This window comes from Hemibagrus wyckioides, linkage group LG11, assembly GCF_019097595.1.
Source record: "Hemibagrus wyckioides isolate EC202008001 linkage group LG11, SWU_Hwy_1.0, whole genome shotgun sequence".
NCBI classification, from domain to species: Eukaryota; Metazoa; Chordata; class Actinopteri; order Siluriformes; family Bagridae; genus Hemibagrus; species Hemibagrus wyckioides.
In genome coordinates, this window is record NC_080720.1 from 27,963,720 (window position 1) to 27,984,281 (window position 20,562).

Genomic DNA, 20,562 nt, shown 5'->3' on the forward strand with positions numbered 1-20,562 from the left:
AATGTTTCAGAGGATTTAAATGATAATCAGGGAGTCTTGTTTAAGGGAACAATAGCAGTAGCACCATGTTATCAGCAGGACGTAATCTCCCAACTTACTGGTTTACGGCCAAGCGTAAGGATTTGAGCGAGTTTGAGAGAGAGTCCTCTATAATATACACCGATCAGCCATAACATTATGACCACCGAGAGGTGCCGTGATTAACACTGATTAGCTCCTCATCATGGTACCTGTTAGTGGGTGGGATATATTAGGCAGCAGGTGAAAATTATGTCCTCAAAGTTGATGTGTTAGAAGCAGGAGAAATGGACAAGTGTAAGGATTTGAGCGAGTTTGACAAAGGACCAAATTGTGATGGCTAGACGACTGGATCAGAGCATCTCTTGAGGGTGGGGTGTTGCCGGTCTGCAGTGGTCTGTATCTATCAAAAGTGGTCCAAGGATGGAACCGTAGTGAACCGGCGACAGGGTCATGGGTGACCAAGGCTCACTGATGCTACTGTTGATCAATTTAATTCTGGTTCTGATAGAAATGTGTCAGAGTACACAGCGCATGACGTTTTAGCAGCAAAAGGGGGACCAACACAATATTAGGCAGGTGGTCATAATGATGTGCCTGATCAGAAACATATTCTCAGTGCAGATTCTTGTTTCTCGGTTGCCAGGAGTGGAATCGATGCCAGTGTAGACCAACTGCCTTGACATCTTATGCATTCTGAGATGCTTTTCTGCTCATCACGGTGGTACATAGTGATTATTTGAGTTAACATAGTACAGTACAGAGTATTGTGTGTGTGTGTAAATCCAAGGAGTTCAGATATTTTTATATAAAAATTCAACCAGTAAAGTATTTTCACTTGCAGCCGAATAGTTTCCCATTTCAGATGTTTTATGTGAGTGTTAACTAAAGCTGTATCTGCTGCTGTTAATGAGCAGGGGCTCATGTTAATGGAGCCCGGTGAGTGTATATTACTAAGAGAACACACTTGTGTGTGAATGTGTTCACAGCCTAAATATTTGAATCCTGGACGCTGTGCTGCTTTTAGAAACGCTCAACCCCGAAACGTTTTACAGTCACACCTTCGTGAAGAGTTTAAAGCTCCACTTCATGGTTTTAAAAGCCTCGGTCCTGCATTATGTCTGCAGACAAATGGACACATACTCCATCTCTTATTTTGCTGAATAAATATTTATCCTTCATATCCTGCAGCTTGTAGCCAACCATTTCTGTGTGGTGTTTAAAACAGGCTACATTTTCACTCGTAAGGACTGCCTGTTTATGGGCTTACAGAGCTTTCTCCAAAAAAAAAAAACCCTGTATGGAAACCTAAAAGATGGGAAACATGTCTGCTTGTTTATTGAATTGTTTGACTTTGGAAAGTGGATCTAGGCGTTGTGTGGCGTCTGTGTTTGATTGTGGAGGCAGTGAGAAGGGGCCATTTAGAAGAAATCGTACATGGAAGCAATTTGAAAGCAGACTGAGGTTTAGCCAAATATGCGGAGGCTGTTTTTCTGAAATTCTAGAAATCACAGTGGGTGGGTTTGTGAAACAAAACTTACTCTAGCCATGATAGGAAATAAATCTCACTGTGGCTCAGATGAGTAACAATTTCATCTTTTCTTTATTTTGTTGTTGTTTTTGAGGCTACCCCTCAATGAAAGGGCAACACTGAGAGGAAAATGGCTTTCTACCTAAACAGGGACACTAGAGATGCCGACGGTCAGATGTTTGTTAGGTAGACAGAAGGAGTCATTGAAGCTCTGCCTTTATCCTACAGGAGGATGTTTACTCTCTTCCTGGAGCAGTATTTCCTGAGATGACTTTCCACTGAAATGACTTTCCAGCACATTCAGTGTTTTTCTTCTCGGCAATTTTCTGCTGCCTACAGACTTCTGCACCTCTCTGATGCAAACTCGGCATAAATCGTGTGGCAGCTTGTCACTAAAGAGGTTTCCGTCATTGGGTGAAGCCACTTGGACGAGTGTCATATCGTCAACATGATGAAAAACCGCCCAGTCATCAGAACTCACTACTACATGACATCTACTGATGCGCATTCTTATGATACTCAGGACATCTCTCCAGCGCTCACGTTTTTAGCCTGTAAGGTCATCTGAGATGAGACAAGGCATTATTTCTGTTCATGTGGAAATCTACATCATATTGCTCTGTGGCTGGTCACAGGAGCATACGACAGCTTTCACACACTAAACGGAAGGATGCAAAACACCAAAGAAAGTGTGAATTTTTCACTCGTGTTTACGTCAGTCACTGTGTACCAGTGGGACAACTCAGCTACTTAGCAGTTAATATCTTGCATAATACCACTCTCGTCCTAACACCATTCTGAGGCTGATACAGTCTGTGCCCTGTGCAGCGGAGGACAAGAAAAGAAGTAAAGTAATGCGATGGATGGATGGATGGTTTGCTGGATGAATGGACATGAAAATAAATAGATGGATGAGTGGACATGCAAATAGGTGGGTGGATGGATGGATGGATGGATGGATATATGTATGTATATGCTGAGGGATAAACGAACGTAGATGAGTAGTTGTATAGATGGACATGCGAAAAGATGGGTGGAGGTAGAGGCATTTAGATGAACTGACAAAATAGATAGATGTACAGGCAGATAGATGATGGCCAGACAGTCTGATAGGTAGATGAACAGACAGTCAGATTGCTAGATGGACAGACAGGTTGATATGTAGATGGACAGACAGGTTGATATGTAGATGGACAGACAGGTTGATATGTAGATGGACAGACAGGTTGATATGTAGATGGACAGACAGGTTGATATATAGATGGACAGACAGGCTGATAGAAAATGGACAGAGGGCTGATAGATAGATGGTCAGACAGGTAGATAAGTTGATGGATACATGAACAGACAGACCAGTTGATGGGATGAATGGCAGGCAGGCAGGTAGATAGATAGATACACTAATTGACAGCCAAATGGATAGATCTGCAGAGAAATGGATATAAGAATGGAGGCACAGACAGACAAATGGATGGGCAGATGGATGATCTGACTAGACAAACAGAGAATAATTGAACAGACAGGGAGATAGATGTATTAAGATATACAGACTGAAATGGATGACAGATGAACAGATAATTTATGGGAAAATTAATAACCACACCCAGAAAACGTTTCTTCGGATCTTTCAGGACATGGTCCAGCATGCCTTTGGAATGTAAATACTAGTAACAGCTGTCCATTAATAGTGGACTTCACCACAGAGAGAAAGACAATGACCGGTTCGAATACACAAGACCTAAAGACACAAATGCAATTAGAGACGTTTTATTAAGAAGACACGTAAACTCAGCCAATGATGTGGTGTCAGCACACTGTCCAGATACACTTTATTATTAAGAGAGATCAGTGGAGGATGGCCACATTGATTTGAGCAAAGAGGAAGGCTACTCTTTACAGTCTTTACAGTCATGGTGTGCAGAAAAGGATCTCAGAAAGCACAAGACCTTAAACCTTGAGGTAGATGTGCTACAACAGCAGAAGACCACATCATGTTTACTCCCGACAGACAAAAACAGGACGCTTAGGCTACAGAGGGCACAGGCGTACAGAGACGATTGGAAAAAATGAGAAATTTTTTCTTCGATCAACAGTTTCCGTGACTGTTATGGCTCCTGCGCATGAACCCAGCCATGCTATCTTGGTATACTGGGATTTGCTTCCAGTCTCTAGCCCTAAGTCTTCAGCACTGAGCCACCACTTTTCATGACTTGTTGCCTCTTCTGGGTTTCTATCAGTGATTGGCTTTGACAAGCCTGAGCCTACACCGTGTACCCAGAGCCAGTGATATGAGGAAGGAGGAAATGAGATTTAACAGAATGTAGTGAAAATATGCACATCACTCCATCAACACCATGAAGGAATCTGACCTTGGAACTTGGACACATTCCAGGTGTGTCATTTTCCTCCATTATTCTGAATTACTTTTATATCACATTGAATCATTGCTTCTTTTGTAGCCAACAGACCATTTAATTGAATATTTGTGCATGAATGGAGTTTTGAGTGGAGAGATAAAGCTCTCATTCATTCTTTGACTCATATTAAAAAAGAAAAAACTTAAAGGAAGTGTGTATTTAATTTGTTTATAGTCATTTTTTGTGCTAATTTTATGGTATCACAGCAGGATATTGCTAGTAACATTACACCGATCAGGCCTAATCTTGTGTTGGTCCCCCCTTTTGCTACCAAAACAGCCCTGACCCGTCATGCACTGTGTATTCTGACACCTTTCTATCAGAACCAGCATTAACTTCTTCAGCAATTTGAGCAACAGTAGCTCGTCTGTTGGATCGGATCACACGGGTTAGCCGTCACCCCCCACGTGCATCAGTGAGCCTTGGCCACCCATGACCCTGTCCCCGGTTCACCACTGTTCCTTCCTTGGACCACTTTTGATAGATACTGACCACTGCAGACCGGGAACACCCCACAAGAGCTGCAGTTTTGGAGATGCTCTGATCCAGTCGTCTAGCCATCACAATTTGGCCCTTCGTCAAACTCGCTCAAATCCTTACACTTGTCCATTTCTCCTGCTTCTAACACATCAACTTTGAGGACATAATTTTCACCTGCTGCCTAATATATCCCACCCACTAACAGGTACCATGATGAGGAGCTAATCAGTGTTAATCACGGCACCTCTCGGTGGTCATAATGTTATGGCTGATCGGTGTATATTATAGAGGAAGTTAGTAATCTTCAGGGTGAAGCTTGTAGATAGAGATCAATATTAGCATGAAAAGACTAAAGCCCAGACTTAGCTCTGCTACGTGACCGTGTTAGACAGATGGAGAAGAAGCAAGCAGCAGATCCCTCTGCACCTCTCTCAGCATGGAGCTAAAAGGTCATTGTGGGTAATATGGGAAACCAATAACCGCGTCATTCACAAAATATGCAGAAGGTCTCCATATTAATTCTAAATGTTAACATACAGGTTGCTCAGGGTGGACTTTTTTCTTCAAGAGCATCTAGAACAGGGGTACACAAGTTGGGTCCTAGAGAGCCACAGTCCTGCAGATTTCAGCAGGAAAAAAAGCTCAAGCTCTGGTTGTTGTTGGGGTTTTTTTTGACTGAAATAAAGGTCAGAAGTGTTTAAAGAGGACTAAAAGCGGACGTTGCTTTTAATATCACAGAACACAGGATCCAGTTCATTTGATTTGTGCATCAGAGGTGATATTTTTGGAGCGGCCCTGATTTTACAGAGTCCCTCTCTGTGTACTGAACTATGCAGATGTGTACTTTACCCCAGATTCCCTTCCACATATAAATAGGTTTTTAACTCCTGCATGGGTTCATCTCATGATACTTGCACTAATGGCCTTTTAATTGTCTTTGGTACATGTTAAGTAAGCTTTTTATAGAAGATGAATTGGTTTCAACAGGGACATGTCATGTCGATGCGTTATGGTGTATTCAGTGCAGGAGTCATGGTTATTTCCTGAGAGAGAGAGAATCTGTGTAGTCAGAGAGGACAGTGCAAGAGTGATGGATTGTGGAAAGGTTGCCGGGATCATCTTTCTGGTCAGGTTTCCCTCTGTGCCGCCTTTAGCTCACTGAACTGACCACTTAGAACCAACATTACCATGTACACACGGTGTTCTGAAGCCAGGGCTAGTGAAATCAGTGTATTGGCTTTCAACATCGATCAAGGACAGCCTTATAAGGTCAATTGTTTGTGTGTGTGTGAAACCGGTGTCTCTGCCCTTTGGGGTGCATTTATTTATTTTTCTTGGATTGATTTGGCTCAACTTGTCAATCAAGGGATATGTCAATCTATGAAGTTCTGTAGACTGGTTTAAAAAAAAAAACTTTATTAAGCAATAAAATATCTCTTCCAGGATGACCCCACACCCATCCATGTAATATCATTATTATTATTATTATTATTATTATTATTATAAAGATAGAACAGTTGCGTGAGAACAAAACTGACAGCGGAAAAAATGATGAATTTCCCGATTGTCCATTTTTGTTTTATTATCATTCCATCACAATGTCCAGTAAAGAAAGCAACCCTAATCTCTGTTGTTAACACACACAAAGACTACAGACATTCCCATGGTTACGGTCTCCCAGTGACGGCGTTATTGCCGTGGCCCTGGCTAGCGCGTCCTCATGAACATGTCGTTTTGGAGGAAAACACATTCCTGGAAAACCACTAACCGTTTCCCAACAGCATGTACGTGATGAGCACACAAAGGCAGGCGTTCAGATCGGGAACATGTGAAGAACTCGTTTAACACTCCAGCAACCCGAACCGGGGATGCGTACACAGGGTTTAGGTCGCTCTCACAGATACTGTGACTTATTACAAATCTGACCTACTACTGAATAACTGAGCACTTGAGCATATTTATTTTTTCTCCAGAATGAAACAGCACTGACTCTAGACGCCGGTTAGAAAATAAAAGAAAGCAGAAGAGCATACTCGAAGCGACTGAGATGAAATGAGTAAGTGTAGCTCTTTGCAAATGTCAACCTTTTGCTGTAAAAGCAAGGAAGAAGTCACTACTCACACACTTAATGGAATACTTAGTCTTTTTTTTTTTGTTATTAAATATCTGATTGCCACAGACAGGATTTTCCATCACTGAGGAAAAAGCTGTTTAAGGCAGCTGTTGAATTCCACTGAAATGAGATCGGCCTTTTGGTCAAATGTATTTGTAAATGAGTCTCTAAATCTGTTCGGGACGCTGTTTTTAGAGGGAGGAATTATTTTGCTTGGGTGTTACCGATCTAGTCATGTGGTTGTGATCACAAATGGATACCACCAAACATCTGGGAACGTTTACTGTAAGTACATGGAATTACTTTGTAATGCCTCGTTCCGGCGTAGGATAAGAATGAGAACAGCACTGGAATGGCTTTCTCTCATGTTCTATGTCCAAGAATTCGTGTTGTATACTCGTGTATTTTAGGTCTGTGCCTAGTGGCGGTTACTGAGTTGCCATGGTAACAGCCCCAGTGATGGTAAACTTGTTTACTGCTCGTAAATAAAAGCGAGAGAGAGAGACTAGTAGTTGGACGATGTGATATCCTTCATCAATACCATGCTGATGGGTTAGATGAGATGTTTTAGACAGCGTTTGAGTGGGCGGGGCTTGATGTGCTCTGCCTCAATAGGTTGAACAATGTAGATGAAAAACTTTGTGAGCTGTCAAAGCTCAAGCTGAAAGCTTTAATAGACAGTGTGAAGACACGTGAAGCAAGTGTCACTTCACTTCAGCGAGCACTGACACATCAGCTCTCTGGCTGCAGTAGAAACCAGATTCCATTCACACTACAAATCCAGTGTGGCCACGTGCAACACAAACTACCTCGTGCAACACAAATTACCTCCACAGGTGTTCTGGGTGATGTACCCCATTTACACCCGCACGTAGTGATCAGATCACCCGAGACGGATTTCTGAACAGGGCCTCGAGCGCGATGTCCGATTCACCTGTATCCTGGTGTTTATTTCCATGACTCATCTGTTCTCTCAGTGAGTGCGTCACACCCCCACGTTTCCCACGTCCACTTCGCTCTAAAGAAAGACTTCGCACTGTGACGTCGAGGGAATCCAAGCACAGTGCTGTTTATTTGTAACACAGGACACCCCCATCCCAGCTTCTCTGTTTCCTGCCTTCTTTTCCTCTTCATTTCCTCTCTCTCTCTCACTTCCTCTCTAAACCCTTCTCATTCTCTCACTCTTTCCCCACTTCTCACTTTCTCTCCTTTTCCTCTCTTACTTCATTTCCTCTTTTGCTGTTTTTCTTTCTCCCTCACGCTTCCTCTTGTTTCTCTATCTCTCTGTCCCTGCCTCTCATGCTTTTATTTTTTATTTTTACCCCCCCCCACTATCTCACCCCCCCCCTCCAGTCTCGACTCATTGACAGGCAGGATGTGTATTTCTGCAGTTAACCTGTCTGTCTCGTCTCTCTTTGGCCTACAGCTGCGTTTCACGTCCCATTTGCTGTGACGTTCGTGCTGATGGAAAACGATGTCATCACATCTTCTACAAGGGGAATGGAAGGAATTTGGCCGGCCGTGTGACCGCGCTGCCTGCAGTGTGTGTGTGTGTGTGTGTGTGTGTGTGTGTGTGTGTGTTTGTGTGAGATGACCAGAGACCAACATGTGACTGTGTGTTCAGTACGCTGGTGCATTTAAAACAAAGATTTTCATCCAGATAGACTTCCATTATTTATCTAATTTAGCTTTGTAGCTCCAGGACAAAGCATTTATGATGGAAAATTGCATCCACTTTTTTGGTTTCCGGAGTATCATCTGTCTAGCAGTGTACACTAATTTCTCACATAGTTGATTTTAAAAAATCTGTTTAATTAACTTCTGTTAGTTTTTCCTCTTGCCTCATCTTACCTCCCCATGGCAGTTGAAGCATTTGGAGGACGAGGCACCGTAATGACCTGTTTTATAGTGACCGGATTTGGCCTGAGCACACAGCACGGGGCAGATCGGGTCTTTTTGTGCACACGCTAAATTACATGCTATAAAATGCTTCCCAGAGCCTGATGTTCGTGGCTGGATGATTTATCGTGCAAATATCATTATAACTCAATAAATCCTCGTTGTTTTTCTGTCATCTTGTGTCTGGGCTTCCTTCCCACTCTTTTCTGTGCGAAACGTTGTATTTGGTTTAAATTTTGAGTTTCTAATAATGTACTAGATATACAGCTTATCTCTGGGAACACCCAAGTCTCACGTTTCCCCTTTAATTTAATTGCCAGACTTCCTATAAGCTTTGTGCTCGGTAGAGGTCGTGTGACGTTAGCTTATGGTGCATTTCACGTCAGATCATTTTGGAGCGGTTGAGGAAATCGAGCGGAGTGGGTCTTGTGACTGGTACGGCCAGCGTGTGATAGCAATTGCTTTCTGGCTATAAATAACCTGAGCCTGCTGACCTCACTACTGGTTCTCTTTATCTCTCTCACACACACACTCCTGCACTCCGCTCTGCCTCAGCTGTAGTGATTCCCAGTAATCACGCATGGACTTTTACTGTTATGTAACAGAAAAGGAAAGACCAGAATGAGAGAGCAGAGAGGGCGGTGGGGAGGTAGGAGAGGAAAAAAGTTTGAGTGGGTGGGAGATGGAGGGGAAATAGGAAATGAGATGAGACAGGGAATGTTGTTGGCAGAAGAGAGAGAAGGAAAGAAGTGGAGGATAATCTGAGCATCTAGTGAGCTGCAAGAGACAATTTAGATTTAGATATCTTCAATAAATATATAATTTGATGTGTTATGTAATGTGTTTTTCTTTGCTTTGCCTTGCCTTTGGGAAGTGTCTCTCTCTCTCTCTCTCTCTCTCTCTCTCTCTGACATGCACAATTTCTCTTGCTAGATTACACTTTGACCTTTATATGTCCCAGTAATCAGTCCTACACTCTACAGTGACAGTCAGTATGAAATATTCTTAATGCAAAAACTGAATACCGTCATGGCCTCTGTGTTCCATTTAAGACAGTGCTAATATAAAGTCTGTCTCTTTTGCGAGGCAGTATAGCATATATAGCTCATACCTGATGTGAAGTCTGCATCCTTTATTGTGCAGCATTAAAACCAGCAGAACCTGTTGTTTGCACTTATCGAGTACGCTATGAACTGTTCTCTGATGAAACTGAATTCACACAGTGCTGTGTTATATACCACACACACGTCACACATTTCATATTCATACACATATAACATTATGACCACAGAGGTGAAGTGAGTAACACTAATGATCTCCTCATCATGGCACCTGTTAGTGGTTGGGATATATTAGACAGCAAGTGAACATTTTGTCCTCAAAGTTGATGTGTTAGAAGCAGGAAAAATGGGCAAGCGTAAGGATTTGAGCGAGTTTGACAAGGGCCATATTGTGATGATTAGACGCCTGGATCAGAGCGTCTCCAAAACTGCAGCTCTTGTGGGGTGTTCCCGGTCTGCAGTGGTCAGTATCTATCAAAAGTGGTCCAACGAAGGAACAGTGGTGGACCGGCAACAGAGTCATGGACGGACAAGGCTCAATGATACATGTGAGGAGCGAAGGCTGGTCCGTGTGATCCGGATCCAACAGACGAGCTACTGTTGTTCAGATTGCTGAAGAAGTTAATGCTGGTTCTGATAGAAAGGTGTCAGAATACACAGTGCATGACGGGTCAGGGCTGATCTGGCAGCTAAAGGGAGACCAACACAATATTAGGCAGGTGGTCATAATTTTATGCCTTTTATGTGTGTGTGTATATATATATGTATATATGTATATGTGTGTGTATATATATATATATATATATATATATATATATATATATATATATATATATATATATATATATATATATATATATATATATATATATATATATAAAGCTGTGTTTATTTTTTCCTGTTTTTTTTCCCCACAAAAATCCACCCACTCCTGACAGCAAACCAGGCAAGGCATCTGAAGGCTTTCATGTGCTTCCTCTAAGTACTCACAATTTTTTCAAACCTTTGCTCATTCAGTGTTATAGGCCAACATGGTGCGATCTACCCCCTTCCACACACAGACGCTTACAGTTCTCTGGTGTCTCTCTGATTGACAGGGGAGAGAGTAACCCATCCCAGGCACGTACGAAGCATGGCCAAATTTACTCCCTTAGACTCCTGTCACTGCCTGGATTAGAACTAACAATAGCACTAATGCTTTTTTACTGCGTCACTCAAGAGCATCATTGGATTTTTTTTTTACAGTGTAGATAAAGATACATAGAGGATCGCTGTAAGGGTTGAAAGACAATCCCTCACACATAACGTGCAGGACGAGTCTCTCTCAGACTCTTGGCTCTGGATAGCTGTGGCATCATTGGTCAACTTATATTTTTATGGGCCTGGAAATTGAATCTAAAATTTAATATAGACAGAGTGGACCAAAATAAATGTGATGGCACTGGTGAGACAAGAAAATGGAACCTGGTAGAACAATATTGAAGAATCTGGTTATTACATTTATTTTCCCTGCCTTGTATAGAGCGCTCTCTCTCTCTCTCTCTCTCTCTCTCTCTCTCTCTTACCCATTTCGAGCACTATTGCTACTGTATCATGTAGTTTTGATAGTCAATCAGATTTCCATTATCCGCTGTGATGCCAGAAGCCTAAACACATCTTGATTAATCATCTACACATAAGCCATTATTAGTCGTCTGGTGTTTCCCAGACCAATTTACACACATTTAAAGAGCAGTAAGCCATTTCTCTACATAGAAAATGGAAAGGCAGCACGAGTCTTCGTGAAAGGATGACGCAAAGTGGTGTGATGTCTCATGGTATCGTGTAGAGAAGTGCAACAGCTAGTCTGAGTTTGGTTGAGACTAGAGCGTGAAATGATACAATATTTTCAAGTGCGTCGTGATTTGTTGCAAGAATACAGTATTACAAAATCACCTCTATTATCATTGCTGTCTGTATTAAACAGTGTTTTATTTCTATTAAGTAGAGCACAGCAGGTTTGTCTATGATCAGTCTTGTAATTAATTAGTGCCGTGCTGATTGTGGGCTCAAACCAAAATATATATCGACATTGTGAGGGTCACTGGACATTCTCAGAAGTCAGATAGTTGTTGCTTTCTTACATTAATGAAGTTAGCATTGTTTCAGTTTCTAATGGACTCCAATGCAGTTTAAAAATCACATTACAGTCTCATTTCCTTCGATTAAATAGGCTCTGCACGTCAGCGTAAGTACCGAAGAGCATCACTTACGTCTTTGGAAATGTCACATCACGTCATGGAAGTCTTAGTCAAGATCTAACCAGGCAACTGGGTAATAAAGACCGAGCAAGCCTTCAAAGGCAAAGAGTCTTTTGTCACTTATTACTACATGCTGTGAAACTGCAGTCACTTTCAGAGACCAAGCGAAGTCATTCTCTACACCTCTTTACTGCTGACCACAATGGAAAAAAAAAGACCCGAGCCAAGTGTCAAGCGTTAGACTTGACTCGTATCATGTGGTTTTGCCGAAGCTTGTGCTCCTTTCTGTTTCACCGCTCTCACTCTCCTCTCAGTCTTCTGTTTTCGGGCGTGCTATAAGTCATCATCAGCTCGCAAAAACGGCGTGTATGAGTCAGTCTGCATGCAGAGGACAGAAGGGGAAAACTCCCTTTCGTTAACTTTTTCTAAGTGCTGAATTATATTTATCACACTGGCCTGCAGTTCCAGGTCTTGTGCAATCCACATTAACAAGAGTGCAGCAATAGGCATGATTATGATTTACTGTGCACTCGATGATTTGTTTAAAGACGTCTGAAGAATAAAAATGGTTCTTAGTATCCTTATATGGCTTTAATTCATTTTGTAATATATATATATTTTTTCTTTTCTAAATCTTAAATAATCCCACTTACCGCCTAATTTTCAGAGGGGCATTTAGCAAAAACTGCCTCTTTAATATTGGCAAGGACCCCCTTTCAGTACAGCCTGAATTCTTTGCAAATTTGTCAAGCCTCATCTCAGTGGTGGTCTGTTGGATTCACATCTGAAGCCAGGGAAGGCGAGTGAAGTACAGAGAACTCATAAACTCATTCATTTTCACATTATACACCGATCAGGCACAACATTATGACCACTGAGAGGTGCCGTGAGTAACACTGATTATCTCCTCATCATGGCACCTGTTAGTGGGTGGGATATATTAGGCAGCAAGTGAACATTTTGTCCTCAAAGTTGATGTTAGAAGCAGGAAAAATGGACACTGCAGCTCTTGTGGGGTGTTCCCGGTCTGCAGTGGTCAGTATCTATCAAAAGTGGTCCAAGGAAAGAACAGTGGTGAACCGGAACAGGGTCATGGACGGCCAAGGCTCATTGATGCACGTGGGGAGCGAAGGCTGGCCCGTGTGATCCGATCCAACAGACGAGCTACTGTTGCTCAAATTGCTAAAAGAAATGAATGCTGGTTCTGATAGAAAGGTGTCAGAATACACAGTGCATGACGGATCAGGGCTGTTCTGGCAGCAAACCGGTGACCAACACAGTATTAGGCAGGTGGTCATAATATTATGCCTGGTCAGTGTACATGGCACACGCTGTTCAATTTTGATTGTGTGTTTGTTGCTGAACGTCTAGCTGTAACATTCTAACACCATAATGTTTTATACGGCTTGATTAACACTGTAAATGAAGTACTTAGCCTGCTTCAGAAGAGTGTTTCATAATCCAGGGTAAATTAAACATTTTCTCAGGATTTAAAGCACGGTTTAGGATTATCATTACTACGAGCATTATCATGTTCGTAGTAGCCATTAGAAGATTAGAAGAAAATTGCGGTCATTAAGGAATGCATGTAGTCAGTGACAATACGCCGAAAGGGTGTGGCATTCAAATGATGATTAAGTGGTCAGATGTGAGCCAGGAAAACCTTCCCTACACCATTACCTCACCACCACTAACCTGAACTGTTAACACAAGGCAGTTTGGCTCCATGGCTCCATGCTCCTAAAGCCTGTTCTGACCCTCTGCACCATTTTTCCAACCTTCCAACTGTCTAGTATTTTTACACACCATTTGTCTACAGTTACATTTTGCTCAGCAGATAGGATTTGTTTCTGTAGCACACACATTTTAAAGCTCTTTTAAGCGCTTCAATATGCTTTGTTTTCGGAGACTTTTCAGCACAGAACAGCTCAATTATTCTCTGCGAGGGCTTTCATTTAGCACTTATTAGGATTATTTCCTAATCTCGCTCCTTTTATTTGGAATCTCGTTGCGAGCTTGCTTCGAGTGTGTGTGTGTGTGTGTGAGAATGGTTTTGAATAGAGACTGCGCTCACCATCTGTGCACCACCACCATCTCACAGCTTGCAATTAAGCAGGTCTTTACATTCGCTTTCTTGAAAAGAAAAAGAAAAAACCCCTCCTCGTACGGTCTTTCCAAGCAAACCCGCTTTGCTCTGCAGCCTCACCGCAGACGCTAATGGTGTCCCATTAACTCGTAAGTGCTCAGTGTCAAGGCAAAAAGGAAGTGAGTAAACTAGCACATAGGAATATTGGTGTGTGTGGTTATTCAAAAGAAACCAGCGAGTGCTTCGTTTAGGGAAGGTTTTAAAGGGAGTCGCCTATCTCTGATTTGCACTTTATTTTAAAAAAACTTGGTTCAGTTAGCATGATTCTGCCTAATTTGTGCAATTGGTAACATCATTCATTCACTCGAAATGTATGTATTGTGTACATTTGCCCACTGATTTTTAAATGCATCATAGACAAGGAATAAAACAAATCAAGGACATGCTGTTATAAGAAAATAATCAGCAGATCCTTTGAGTCCTGTAAGTTGTGAGGTGGGACCTCCATGGATCGGACTTGTTTGTCCGGCACATCCCACAGATGCTGGATTGGATTGAGATCTGGGGAATTCAACACAAACTCGTTGTTGTGCTCATCAAACCATTCCTGAACCATTTTTGCTTTGTGGCACGACACATTATCCTGCTGAAAGAGGCCACAGGCATCAGGGAATACCGTTTCCATGAAAGGGTGTAGATGGTCTGCAACAATGCTTAGGTAGGTGGTATGTGTCAAAGTAACGTCCACATGGAGGGCAGGACCCAAGGTTTCCCAGCAGAACATTTGCCCAAAGCATGACACTGCCTCAGTCGGCTTGCTTTCTTTCCATAGTGCATCCTGGTGCAATGCGTTCCCAGGTAAGCGACACACACCCGGCCATCCACGTAATGTAAAAGAAAACGTGATTCATCAGACCAGGCCACCTTCTTCCATTGGTCCAGTTCTGATGCTCATGTACCCATTGTTGGTGTGTTTTGCAGTGCATTGGGATCAGTACGGGCACCCTGACTGGTGTGCGGCTATGCAGCCCCATACTCAACAAACTGTCATGCACTGTGTATTCTGACACCTTTCTATCAGGACCAGCATTAACTTCTTCAGCAATCTGAGCAACAGTAACTCGTCTGTTGGATCCGATCACACGGGCCAGCCTTCGCTCTCCACGTGTATCAGTAAGCCTTGGCTGCCCATGACCCTGTCGCCAGTTCACCACTGTTCCTTCCATGGACCACTTTTGATAGATACTGACCACTGCAGACCGGGAACACCCCACAAGAGCTCCAGTTTTTGGACATGCTCTGATCCAGTCGTCTAGCCATCACAATTTGCCCCTTTCTTAGAGCAGCAGAAGCAGCAATCCCGAATCACTCGGTGAGGCACTGTTTCAAACAGTCGCTATCAACTATCGAGAAAATCTTGAACAATAATTAGTAATAATGCTAAAAAGCAGAAATAGTGAGCATAAAATAATCTCAGCAACGTTGAAAAATAGTAATAAATCTATTGATGGAAATGAGGAAAGAGCAGACATGGTGGGAAATTCCTTCATGGTCAAATATATGGTGTGATTTCTGAGAATTAGAACTTTTACTTCTTTATTTTTTAAGAAACCTTGAGTGTCTCAATCGTCTCAATCAAGTAAAGTACTACCATTTTAATATCTGCAAGTGAAAGTGGAAAATCATTCTTTCTGAGAGGTTTCTTTCCAGTTTTACTAATAATTATGATTAAGAAGAAAAAGAGACTAAGTTTGCTCATTTTTTTAATCATTATCTACATCCGCGTTTCTCTCTGTAGTTTCAGGTCAAGTCAAGAAGTTTTCATTGTGAGGTGAATGTCAGCCACATCATTAGACGGAACACGAGCCTCGCGTTTTATCAGCAATCAGAAACGATTCATTCAGAAAGCTTGATTAAAGCCTGATCCTGCAAAAGGAAATTACACCAACTATTAATACCATCTACTTCAGACAGACTGACCAAACGCTACATTATTTGCTCGAAACTTGATTTTGCACACGTCAGATCTTTTTCTCCCAACATCAGAAAGTGTTCAGGTCAGCATTTGTTACACTGCAGTACTCGGCCTGGAGCACTGACAGATGAGCCACAGGTTTTTACATCATTGCGTTTCATAGTGCCACAGTGCATAAATTCAGCTCTTAGCCTCATGGTCTTGTCCTGAATGCTATGTTTGGTCTCTTCCCATGTTAAACAGGAGAGCTCTGCACCAGAATACACTGCAGAGAGGTTGAGTCATCAGTGTTGTTGGGTAAAGATGACTCTCCCACCTGTGACTCTTTCACCCGTGATTCTCTCATCCGTGATTCTCTCATCCGTGATTCTCTCACCCGTGACTCTCCCACCCGTGACTCTCCCACCTGTGACACTCTCACCCGTGACTCTCCCACCTGTGACACTCTCACCCGTGACTCTCCCACCTGTGACACTCTCACCCGTGACTCTCCCACCTGTGATCCCTCACCCATGACTCTCCCACCTGTGATCCCTCACCCATGACTCTCCCACCCGTGACTGTCCCACCTGTGACTCTCCCACCTGTGACTCTCCCACCTGTGATCCCTCACCTGTGACTCTCCCACCTGTGATTGTGGATCTGCTCTTTAATCTCCAGTCTCACAGGAGAAACTCAGTGCTGTTCTGTTGGCAAAGGGAGCCAGTATTAAATGGAGGGGTGCCAATAATTATGACATATTTATGTTCCATCTTTCAGCTGAGTCTGTGCCTGCTAGCTTCAGATTCCCATTAGGGGATTAGAATCTAATTGAAATTTTGTGCCTTTTGAGATGCTTTTCTGTTCGTCACTGTTTTTAACCACACCATTATGGACGGTGAATGAATATAGGGGTTGGGGTTGGACTTCAGAGGTTGCTTTTATAGAGTTCTCTGATATTTTAACTGTTGACGTACCCTAATTAACCGTAGAAAGGGTTCCCCTCGCCCCGCCTCTCACATTTGATGAATCAGATGATCCAGTTACAGATACGCCTATTTAGATCAACGCTGCTGGGAATTACACCATGCAGGATGATTTTCTCTTCCCAGCTTTTCAAGGGAACGAATCCCAGCTGCACCTATGGAGTGAAAATGAATGCCGTATATAGACGTGTTAAACTAATAACTGTCTAGAGTCTTCACTTGCAGGCAGGCTATTTTTAGCCCCTCGCTGTTCCACCCGCCCACACGTCCGCACTTGGTGCAGCAAAGCATATCGATTCTCAGTCGTTATCACAGCGTTGGCCTTTGCACTGACGATATTGCCGAAGACGGCAGTATGCAAATGAGCTCACGAACCACACGTAGCGTCCTGTGCGCATTACGATCAATCTCCTGTAAGTTTTCCCCTAGATGTTTTTGATTGATTAATTATGATACAACCCAGGTTCTGTGTTTTGTATTATTGTTTTTATTGTGGAGTAAAATGAGCTATTGTCCATTTTGTGTTGCTCTGGTGCTAAAATCCAGACAGGTCGATGATGCAAGCGATGCACGCATGCAGAGACAAGAATGTGGAAGTAGAATATGATCATCAGATCGCATAGGAACCCAGTGCCTGCTATTTTTTTTTATTATTATAATTCTTTTCCCCATGTCTCTATTTTACATTCTTTCTTAATATCCTCTCTATTTTGGTCATACCCTTGATTCCTGACCATTACACTGAGTTTGTGCCTCATAGGAATCTAGTTTTAGATACTGAGTCCGTGAAGTGAATTTTTCCTCTCTCTTTCTCACACACACACACACACGTACGTCCTGGAGTCATGGGAGACACAAGGCCGAGCTGAAAGCAGGATTGTGACCGAGGGACCCTTGCTCCAGCTTCTGCTCCACTTTTCATCAAAGTCACCCCAGTTTCAATGTCGTCCAAAAATACCAGGCCTCCACGAACAGGACGTAGACGTCAAGCATCAACGCCGGTGACGCAGCTAAAAAAGAATCGGACAGGATGAAGAGCGAGCCAGGGGTCAGGGCGTGGTCTGAAAGGTTATAGGCAAGATGACCAAAATAAATAAAATAAAACTTCCTGATGTGGAATGTGGTGCTAAGGAGTGTGTGTTGCTGAATGTGTGTCGCGGCTGAATTTTGATCCACAAATAGCGTGATGTCAGAGAGAGTGTCATATCCGCGTCTCATCAGCGTGAATCATGCTGCTGGCGGCCTTGTCACGGGAGGGGTTCGGGAGCAAGGATTTCTGCAGGATTTTATTTTAGGAAGACAGCCAGAGACAGGGTACGTCTAACGAGTTGTGACGTTGACGACAGCATCGCTGTCAGGGAGCGAGCAAGGGACAACAGTACGTCCTTAAAAACTCGTCTTCCAGTACGCACGCGGATTCGCCTGCGTTACGATACTGATTAAGCTCAGGCACACAGATTCCCAAAGAAACCGGAGGCAGAAGCACTACAGACAGGAAAGGAACGGACTGATTAGGATGATTAAACAGCGTGACAGATAAATACATGCAACATTAGTCACCAAAGAAAACTTTGCTCCGGGACGTAGCCGTAGCAATCGAGTGTGAATTGATTTGCATGAAACTGCTCCTATCGGTTAATTCGCTCTAATATGGAAATGCCTGAACATTGTCTTTCTCTCGCTGTCTTTCTAATCTTGGTAAACGAGGACACTTCATCACAAAGCTAATCACATTTCAAACACATGCTATAAAGATACGAGATGGCTGTGTGCAGCGTCGATGTGCATCTTGTGCGTGAAAACACTCAAAGGCAGAGATTTTAGGAGATTTCATTTGAATAAATATTGGAGTCTTGTGGGTGGAGCCTGTGGTAGAGCTGAACGAGAAGCATCGCACAGCATGACTCGTTTCTTCCTAGTCATTCATTGTAAAAGTAATGATGCCTGGAGGAACAGCTCAGAAGCTCTTAAGAATACCGAGTGAGTGCGATTAGCACAGGATTACAATTTAACATATGGTGGAAACTATTCAGCCTTTTTTTTTGTGCTACCAGAGAAACCATGGCAACAAAAACATAAACACAAAAATGCCTGTTTGGCACTCTGTTTGCAATCAGCTCCACCCATACAAATCAGTAACAGCCTGGTCGGGGATGGCGGAGGTTTAAATTAGGCTACTTTGGGAAAATTTAATATGTAAATATAGGAGTTGCGAGATAAAGTATTCATGGACCGTACTGACGTTGCTAACTGTTTTTTTCATTTATTTTATTTTATTTTTTCATGAAGAGTTATATTAAATAGCACTAAAGCGATACAGATGGTGACATTAGTTCTCCTAAATGAGTTTGATCATAAACAGGTTTCAGGTCCAAGATGATTTTTTTTTTTTTTTTTTTTTTGGAAATAGCGCTTATGTTCATGTTCGTTTCTGATATCGTGTCCTAGGATTAATGTCGCTTGAAGCCTGAAGGGATTGGGAATAGACCTGGGTACTCGTTGCCATGGACCCCCTCAATGTCATCTCTTTCTCTCTCTCTCTCTCTCTCTCTCTCTCTCTCTCTCTCTCTCCTCAGACCAGAGTACATCTGACATATTACAGGATTGAACATGAGAGGTCATTACTCCATTAGAAAACTCAACAGACACAGAGATGTAGATTTATATACAGCTTACATAGCTACAGCACACCTAAGCCAATCTCCCACGTCTAGTCCGATTTATCCTCTTAATTGCACAGACACGTCATCCACCGAAGTTCCTTTCTTCAGCATGTAACGAACTGCATGAGTTTTGTGTATATTTTTAGAACAGCAAAAAATGGAAAGAGTATTGATTTCTTATAGCCTCCAGCCTCGGGATTTTCATGGTTATGAATCCATCATGGTTGAAATGCTGGAGACGTAGCAAACCGGGCAGAGACGAACTGATGAGCAGCTCAGTATGAACACTTCTTCCAAACCGTCATTATCTTCATTTATTTATTTATTTTTTTAAAATCACCCGCAGGCCGATGCTGATTTTAATCATTCATCCTCTTCTCTTCTGTACTCACTCTCTCTCTCTCTCTCGCTCTCTCTCTCTCTCGCTCTGTCCCTCTCTCACCACTCTTCTGCTGAGTACACAAAGCAAAAGTAGGCGATAAATTATTTACGGGCTTTCAAGCCACTGGCTCATGCGCCCGGTTTCTATTTTTAGAAGCATCTGGCGGTCTCCTGGGACTTCAGCGAGCACCGTGAGCAATCACGGCTCAACAGATTCAGTAATGGACACGACTGCTGCAGGATCTGCTGCTCGCTATGTGTGCTTCCCCTCACACTCATTCGCATATTAAAATAAATGACACATCCTAATGATTAGGGATGCTCAGGCTTGTCCTTAGCCTTTTTTTCCCCTCTGTTATTACGGAATTTAGTTTCGTATTACTTTCTTAGTTCACCGATTAAAGTACGTCTTAAGGATTGTATGCGTGTTATAAATTAGCATTCACCCTTTATGATGAAGGAAAAAAAAGTACTTCAGGGAGTTTAATCGTGAATAAATGAAGAGCTACAGCCCACATCCGGAGCAAAACAGATAATTAGTCATGCTAAGATGATCATTTCGTAAATTTACCGTCGTTTATATTCTAGAGTGGATTTTTCATGTGAAATTAGTGGAAAAATGGACTGTCTGAGGGTCATTTCAGGACAGGGGTCTGTTGACACTAAACACAAGATATTGTGCTTACACATGCAGCTGCAAACCATTGAGCCAGAAAGATCAGATCTGACAAAA

The 20,562-nt window shown here is 42.6% G+C and overlaps 1 protein-coding gene and 1 long non-coding RNA gene across 2 annotated transcripts in view; both read left to right on the top strand.

The window, feature by feature from the left end:
• The window catches only part of LOC131361397 (cytoplasmic phosphatidylinositol transfer protein 1-like), a 66,741-nt gene that overhangs the window by 22,454 nt on the left and 23,725 nt on the right, over positions 1–20,562 (top strand). The window lies entirely within an intron of this gene.
• LOC131361398 (uncharacterized) lies at positions 318–8,633 on the top strand. Its single transcript, XR_009206030.1, has 2 exons — positions 318–3,941; positions 7,986–8,633. It is a non-coding gene; the product is annotated as an uncharacterized LOC131361398 (long non-coding RNA).